This window comes from Hordeum vulgare, chromosome 4H (assembly GCF_904849725.1).
Source record: "Hordeum vulgare subsp. vulgare chromosome 4H, MorexV3_pseudomolecules_assembly, whole genome shotgun sequence".
Classification (NCBI taxonomy): Eukaryota; Viridiplantae; Streptophyta; class Magnoliopsida; order Poales; family Poaceae; genus Hordeum; species Hordeum vulgare.
Window position 1 is genome coordinate 107011763 of NC_058521.1, and position 8441 is coordinate 107020203.

An 8441-nucleotide genomic window follows, 5' to 3' on the forward strand; every position below is an offset into this window, starting at 1 on the left:
CAAGTATATGAGTTCTTCATGACTAATGTTGAGTGCATGGTTTAGATGCACTTTCACCTGCCACCATCACTATCTTCTTAGTGCCGTGCAACTTTCGCCGGTGCACAAAACCCACCATTAGCCTCCCTCAAAACAGCCACCATACCTACCTACTATGGCTTTTTAAAAGTGATTCCGAGATATATTGCCATGCAACTACCACCATGACATGTGCCACCACGTCTACATTGCCATTGCATGATCGTAAGATAGCTAGCATGATGTTTTCATTAATGTCTATGCCATGCTAGATCATTGTCATGGTACACTACCGAAGGCATTCCATATAGAGTCATTGTTGCTCTAAGTTTTGAGTTGAAAGTGTGATGATCATCATTAATGGAGCATTGTCCCATGTGAGGAAATAAAAGAGGCCAAAGAAGCCCACCAAAAAAAAGAGGCCAAAGAGCCCACCAAAAAAATAAAAAAATAAAAAAATGAGAGAAAAAGCGAGAAGGGACAATGCTACCACTTTTTCCACACTTGTGCATATTAAGCACCATGATCTTCATGATTGAGAGTCTCTCGTTTTGTCACCACCATATAGCTAGTGGGAAATTTTCGTTATATAACTTGGCTTGTATATTCCAATGATAGGCTTCCTCAAAATTGCCTTAGGTCTTCGTGAGCAAGCAAGTTGGATGCACACCCACTAGTTTTCTTTAAGAGCTTTCACATACTCGTAGCTCTAGAGCATCATTTGTATGGCAATCCCTACTCATTCACATTGATATCTATCGATGAGCATCTCCACAGCTCATTGATATGCCTAGTTAATGTGACTATCTTCTCCTTTTCTGTCTTGCAACATCCACCACACTCCACACCATCTATAGTGCTATAACCATGGCTCACGCTCATGTATTGCGTGAGAGTTGAAAAGGTTTGAGAAAGTAAAGGTGTGAATCAATTACTTGGCCAATATCGGGGTTGTGCATGATTTAAATCCGTTGTGCAATGATGATAGAACATAGCCAGACTATATGCTTTTGTAAAGATAACTTTCTTTTGGCCTTGTTATTTTGAAAGCTCATGATTACCTTGCTAGTTTGCTTGAATTATTATTGTTTCCATGTCAATAGCAAACTATTGTTTTGAATCTAATGGATCTGAACATTCACGTCACATAAGAGGAGTTACAAAGGATATCTATGCTAGGTAGCATGAAAGCATCAAAAATTCATTCTTTATCACTTCCCTCCTCGAGGACGAGCAGGAGTTAAGCTTGGGGATGCTTGATACGTCTCAAACGTATCTATAATTTTTGATGGTTTCACGCTGTTATCTTGTCATCTTTGGATGTTTTATGTACCTTTTATATCTTTTTTGGGACTAAATTATTAATTCAGTGCCAAGTGCCAGTTCCTGTTTTTTCTGTGTTTTTGGCTCTTTTCAGCTCTGATTTTGGAACAGAGTCCAAACGGAATAAAATCCCCGAAATGATTTTTTCCCGAATGGAAGAAGATCAGGGGGCATGTGGGCCAAGCCAGGAGGGCTCCTCGGAGCCCACAAGCCCCCACTCCGCCACCAGGGGGAGGCGGCGGTGGCAGGGCTTGTGGCCTCCCTGGCCGCCCCCTGACCTAGATCTTTGGCCTATATATTCCCTAAAATACAGCAAAAAAAATCAGGGGAGCCTCAAAAATACCTTTTCGCCGCTGAACGCTTCCGTTTCCGCGAGATCTCATCTGGAGACCCTTCTCGGCACCCTGCCGGAGGGGACTTTGGAGTTGGAGGGCTTCTTCGTCATCATCATCGCCCCTCCAATGACTCGTGAGTAGTTCACTTCAGACTTACGGGTCCGTAGTTAGTAGCTAGATGGCTTCTTCTCTCTCTTGGATCTTCAATACGAAGTTCTCCATGATCTTCATGGAAATCTATCCGATGTAATCTTCTTTGGCGGTGTGTTTGTCGAGATCCGATGAATTGTGGATTTGTGACCAGATTATCTATGATATATATTTGAGTCTTTGCTGATTTCTTATATGCATGATTTGATATCCTTGTAAGTCTCTCCGCTTGGGTTTTGTTTGGCCAACTAGATCTATGATTCTTGCAATGGGAGAAGTGCTTGGTTTTGGGTTCTACCATGTGGCGACCTATCCCAATGACAGCAGGGGCTGCAAGGCACACATTAAGTAGTTGCCATCAAGGGTAACAAGAAGGGCTCTGTCGTTGATATGAGATTGTCCATCTACATCATGTCATCTTGCTTAAGGCGTTACTCTGTTCTTTCGGACTTAATACACTAGATGCATGTTGGATAGCGATCGACGTGTGGAGTAATAGTAGTAGATGCAGAAAGTATCGGTCTACTTGTTTTGGACGTGATGCCTATAGATATAATCATTGCCACAGATATCGTCACGACTTTGCGCGGTTCTATCAATTGCTCGATAGTAATTTGTTCACCCGCCGTCTACTTGCTTTCATGAGAGAAGCCACTAGTAAACACTACGGCCCCCGGGTCTATTCACATCCATCGTTTACACCTTCGCTTTTACTTTGCTTTGTTACTTTGTTGCTTTCAGTTCTCACTTGGCGAACAATCTATAAGGGATTGACAACCCCTTCATAGCGTTGGGAGCAAGCTTTTTTGTGTTTGTGCAGGATCTTGTGATACTCCTCCACTGGATTGATACCTTGGTTCTCAAACTGAGGGAAATACTTATCACCGCCGTGCTACATCACCCTTTCCACTTCGAGGGAACACCAACGCAAGGCTCCATAGCCGTAGGAGAAGGATTCCTGGTGCCGTCGACAAGACTATTCCTGTCGCTGTTGCCGGGGAAGCACAGCTGACATCAATGGGCACCCTTCTCCCTCTCCTCCTATATATATGTGGGGTTTTAGGGTTGTTGGAGACACAAGTTTGATCTCTCCTCGGTGCAGCCCTATCTCTCCTCCTCGTCGTCCTCCGTAGTGCTTGGCGAAGCCCTGTCGGAATACCACGAAGCTCCATCGTCACCACACCGTCCTGCTGCCGGAGCTCTCCCTCAACCTCTCCTCCCTCCCTGCTGGATCAAGGCATTGAAGATGTCACCGGGCTGCACGTGTGTTGAACGCGGAGGCACCCATCGCTACGAGTACGACTCCATCAACCGCGTTCTACTAACGCTTCCGCTTAGCGATCTTCAAAGGTATGAAGATGCTCTACTCCTTTTCTCTTTGCTTGTTTCTCCATAGATAGATCCTTGTGTGATGTAGGAAATTTTTGAAATTACTACGTTCCCCAACAACAATATATGCAAGAACCTTTTCTTGGACTGATCCATTTAGAACTTATTCATAACTTTGTCAAGGTATGGGCTTTGTGAAAGTCCTATTAAGCGTCTTGATCTATCTCTATAGATCTTGATGCCTAAGCAACTTCTCCTAGGTCCTTCATTGAAAAACTCTTATTCAAATAATCTTTTATGCTTCCCAAAAAATCTATATTGTTTCCAATCACCAATATGTCATCCACATATAATATTATAAATGCCATAGATCTCCTACTCACCTTTTTGTAAATACAAGCTTCTCCATAAACTTGTATAAATCCAAACGCCTTGATCACCTCTTCAAAATGTTGATTCCAACTCCGAGATGCTTGCACCAGTCCATAAATGGATCGTTGGAGTTTGCAAACTTTGTTAGCATTCTTTGGATCGACAAAACCTTCCAGTTGCATCATATACAACTCTTCCTTAAGGAAACCGTTAAGGAACATTGTTTTGACATCCATCTACAAAATTTAATAATCGAAAAATGCAGCTATTGCTAACATGGTTCTGACGGACTTAAGCATCACTACGAGTGAGAAAGTCTCATCGTAGTCAACTCCTTGAACTTGTGAAAAACCCTTTGCCACAAGTCGAGCTTTATAGACGGTGATATTACCGTCCGCGTCCATTTTTTTCTTAAAGATCCATTTATTCTGAATGGCCTTTCACCCTTCAGGTAATACTTCCAAAGTCCACAATTTGTTTTCATACATGGATCCTATCTCAGATTTCATGGCCTCTAACCATTTGTTGGAATCCGGGCCCACCATCGCTTCTCCATAGTTCATAGGATCGTTGTTCAACAACATGATGTTTAAGACAGGGTTACCGTACCACTCAAAAGCGGTGCATGCCCTTGTCGACCTACGAGATTCGACATCAACTTGATCCGAAACTTCATGATCATCATCATTGGCTTCCTTTTAAACTCGTGTATTCTCCACATAAACATCTTTCAATGCTGCGCTACTCTCTAGTTGAAGTAAAGGTTCTACAACCCCATCAAGTTCTATCTTCCTCCCACTCAATTGTTTCGAGAGGTACTCTTTCTCAAGAAATGTTCCATTTTTAGCGACAAGCACTTTGCCTTCGAATCTGAGATAGAACGCATACCCAACTGTCTCTTTTGGGTATCCTATGAAGACACATTTCTCTGCTTTGGGTTCCAGCTTTTCTGGCCGAAGCTTTTTGACATAAGCATCACATCCCCAAACTTTAAGAAATGACAACTTTGGTTTCCTTCCAAACCACATTTCATATGGCATCGTCTCAATGGATTTTAATGGTGCCCTATTTAAAGGAATGGAGTTGTCTCTAATGAATAACCCCAAAATGATAACGGAAAATCGGCAAGAGACATCATAGAACACACCATATCCAATAAAGTACGATTACGATGTTCGGACACACCATTACACTGTGGTGTTCTAGGCAGTTTCAACCGTGAAACAATTCCACATTGTCTTAAGTGAGTGTCAAACTCATAACTCAGATATTCTCCTCCTCAATCATATCTTATAAATTTTATCTTCTTGTTATGATGATTCTCCACTTCACTCTGAAATTGCATGAATTTTTCAAACATTTCAGACTTGTGTTTCATTAAGTAAATATAACCATATCTACTTAAGTCATCGGTGAAGGTGAGATAATAACGATATCCACCGCGTTCCTCAATGCTCATTGGACTGCACACATCAGTATCTATGATTTCCAATAAGTCACTTGCTCGCTCCATTGTTCTAGAGAACTAAGTTTTGGTCATCTTGCCCATGAGGCATGGTTCACATGTGTCAAGTGATTCAAAATCAAGTGACTCCAAAAGTCCATCAATATGGAGTTTCTTCATGCGTTTTACACCAATATGACCTAAGTGACAGTGCAACAAGAAAGTGGTACTATCATCATCAACTCTACATCTTTTGGCATCAATGTTATGAACATGTGTGTCATTACTATCGAGATTCAATAAGAATAAACCCCTCGAATTGGGCGCATGAACATAAAAGATATTACTCATATAAATAGACAACCATTATTCTCTGATTTAAATGAGTAACTGTCTCGCAATAAACAAGATCCACATATAATGTTCATGCTTAATGCAAGCACTAAATAACAATTATTCAGGTTCATCACTAATCCCAATGGTAATTGAGGTGAGACCGTGCCGACGACGATCGCATCAAACTTGGAACCATTTCCCACGTGCATCATCACTTCGTCCTTCGCCAACCTCCATCTATTCCGTAGTTCCTTCTTTGAGTTGAAAAAGTGAGCAACCGAACCGGTATCAAATACCCAGGCACTACAACGAGAGTTGGTGAGGTACACATCAATAACATGTATATCTTATATACCTTGTTTGGTGTTGGTCGCCTTCTTGTTGGCCAGATACTTGGGACAGTTCCGCTAACAGTGACCAGTCCCCTTGCAATGATAGCACTCAGTTTCTCTCTTGGGTCCAGCCTTGGGTTTCTTCACGGGAGGGGCAATAGCTTTGCCACTCTTCTTGAAGTTACCTTTCTTGCCCTTGCCATTTTTCTAGAAACTGGTGGTTTTATTGACCATCAACACTTGATGTTCCTTCTGAATTTCTGACTCAGCAACTTTCAGCACCGCAAATAGCTTGACGACTGATTTATTCATCCCTTGCATGTTGTAGTTCATCACAAAGCTTTTGTAGCTAGGTAGCAGCGATTGAAGAACTCTATCAGTGATGGCCTCTGGCGGGAGAATGATTCCCAACTCAGCGAGACGGTTGGAATACCCGTACATTCTGAGTATGTGCTCACTGACAGATCCATTCTCCTCCATCTTGCAACCATAGAACTTATCGGAGGTCTGATACCTCTCGATCTGAGCATTCTTCTCAAAGATAAACTTCAATTCCTGGAACATCTCATATGCTCCATGACATTCAAAACGTCTTTCAAGTCCCGGTTCTAAGCCATACAAAATTGCACACTGAACTACTGAGTAGTCATCCAAACGCGACTTCCAAACGTTCATAATGTCTTCAGCCGTCGTGAAGGGGTCGCATCGCCAAGCGGTTTATCAAGGACATATCTCTTTTGGGAAACCATGAAGACAGGCCTCACATTACGGGCCCAGTTTACAAAGTTGCTCCCATCATCTTTCAGCTAGGCTTTCTCTAGCAACGCATTAAAATTCAGGGGTGCTACCGCGCGAACCATTGATCTACAACATAAATTTGCAAAGATTAATTAGACTATTGTTCAAGATAATGAGTTTAGCTAATCATATTAATAAATAACTCCCACTTAAATTTACATCCTTCTAGTCATTCGAGTGATACATGATCCAAATCCACCAACCCAAGTCCGATCGTCACGTGAGATGAGCTGGTTTCAATGGTGAACATCTTCATGTTGATCATATCTACTATATGACTCATGTTCGACCTTTTGGTCTCTTGTGTTCCGAGGCCATGTATGTACCTGCTAGTCTCGTCAAGTTTAACCTGAATGTTCCGCATGTGCAAAACTGTCTTGCACCCGCTATATGTGAACGTAGAGTCTATCACACGCGATCATCACCTGGTGTCCCGAAATGACGAACTTCCACAACAGTGCACACTCGGGGAGAACACAATTTTATCTTGAAATTTAATTGAGGGATCACCTTATAATGATACTGTCGTCCTAAGCAAAACAAGGCACATAAAAAGGATTAACATCACATGCAAATCATAAGTGACATGATATGGCCATGATCTTGTGCTTTTAATCTCCATCTCCAAAGCACCGACATGATATCCATCATCACCGGCACAACACCATGATCTCCATCATCATGGTTTGCATCATTGTGTTTCCATTGAGATAGTCGCTGATGGGGGAACATCGCATGGGAAACAAAAAAATTCCTATGCGCACACAATATCTATCCATGGTGATGACCATCTACGAGAGGGCAGATCGGATCCACATACCCTTGTAGATTGCTAAGCGAAAGCGTATATAATGCGATTGATGTAGTGGAACATCTTCGCGATCCAAATCATAGTCCGTCCCGCGATCTCATCATGATCCGTCTCGCGATCCTATCAGATCCATCCCGATCTAGTGCCGAACGGACGACACCTCTGTGTTCAGCACACGTACAACTCGATGACGATCCCTGCCTTCTTGATCCAGTAAGAGGGGTGGAGACGTAGATGAGTTCTCCAACACTACGGCGTGGTGGTGGTGGACAATCCAACAGAACTTCGCCAAGCGCTGCGGAACTAATCTAGAGGAGAAAACAATCTATAGAGAGAGGGTAGCACGTGGCTAATTAGGGTTAGGGTTGCCTCTAATTCCTCTAGTATATATAGGAGGGAGGGATGGGAGGAGGCAGCCTCAAGCACTAAAGGTTTGGCCAAAATTGGAGGTGGAGGAGTCCTACTCCAATCCTACTAGGCGTAGGATTCCTCCTCTCCACTTGGAAACCCTTTCCACCTTTTCCACCTTTGGGTTTTCCCACCCCTACCACATGGGCATTAGTGGGTGGTTGGGCCAGCCCACTAGGGGTTGGTTTGACTCCTCCCACAGCCCATGAGGTCCTTTGGATCGAGACACCCCCCCCCCCCCGATGGTACCCTTCCGGCACTCTCGGTACACTACCGAAGTACGTGAAACTTTTTTGGTGACCAAAACAGGACCTCCTATATATCAATCTTTAACTCCAGACCATTCCGGAGCTCCTCGTGACGTCCAGGATCTCATCCGGGACTCCAAACAACCTTCGATCACCAAAATACATAACTCAATACTACCAAAACGTGTGTGACCTTAAGTGTACAGACCCTGCGGGTTCGACAACTATGTAGACATGAGCTGAGACATTCTCCGGTCTCCAATAATGGGACCTGGATGCCCATATTGGATCCTACATATACTATGAAGATTTTTATCGGTTGAACCTCTATGTAAAGGATTCAGTTAATCTCGTACGTTGTTCCCTTTGTCCATCGGTATGTTACTTGCCGGAGATTCGATCGTCGGTATCTCTATACCTAGTTCAATCTCATTACCGGCAAGTCTCTTTACTCGTTCTATAATACAAGATCCTGTAATTAACTCCTTAGTCACATTCCTTGCAAGGCTTGTTGTTATGTTGTATTACTGAGTGGGC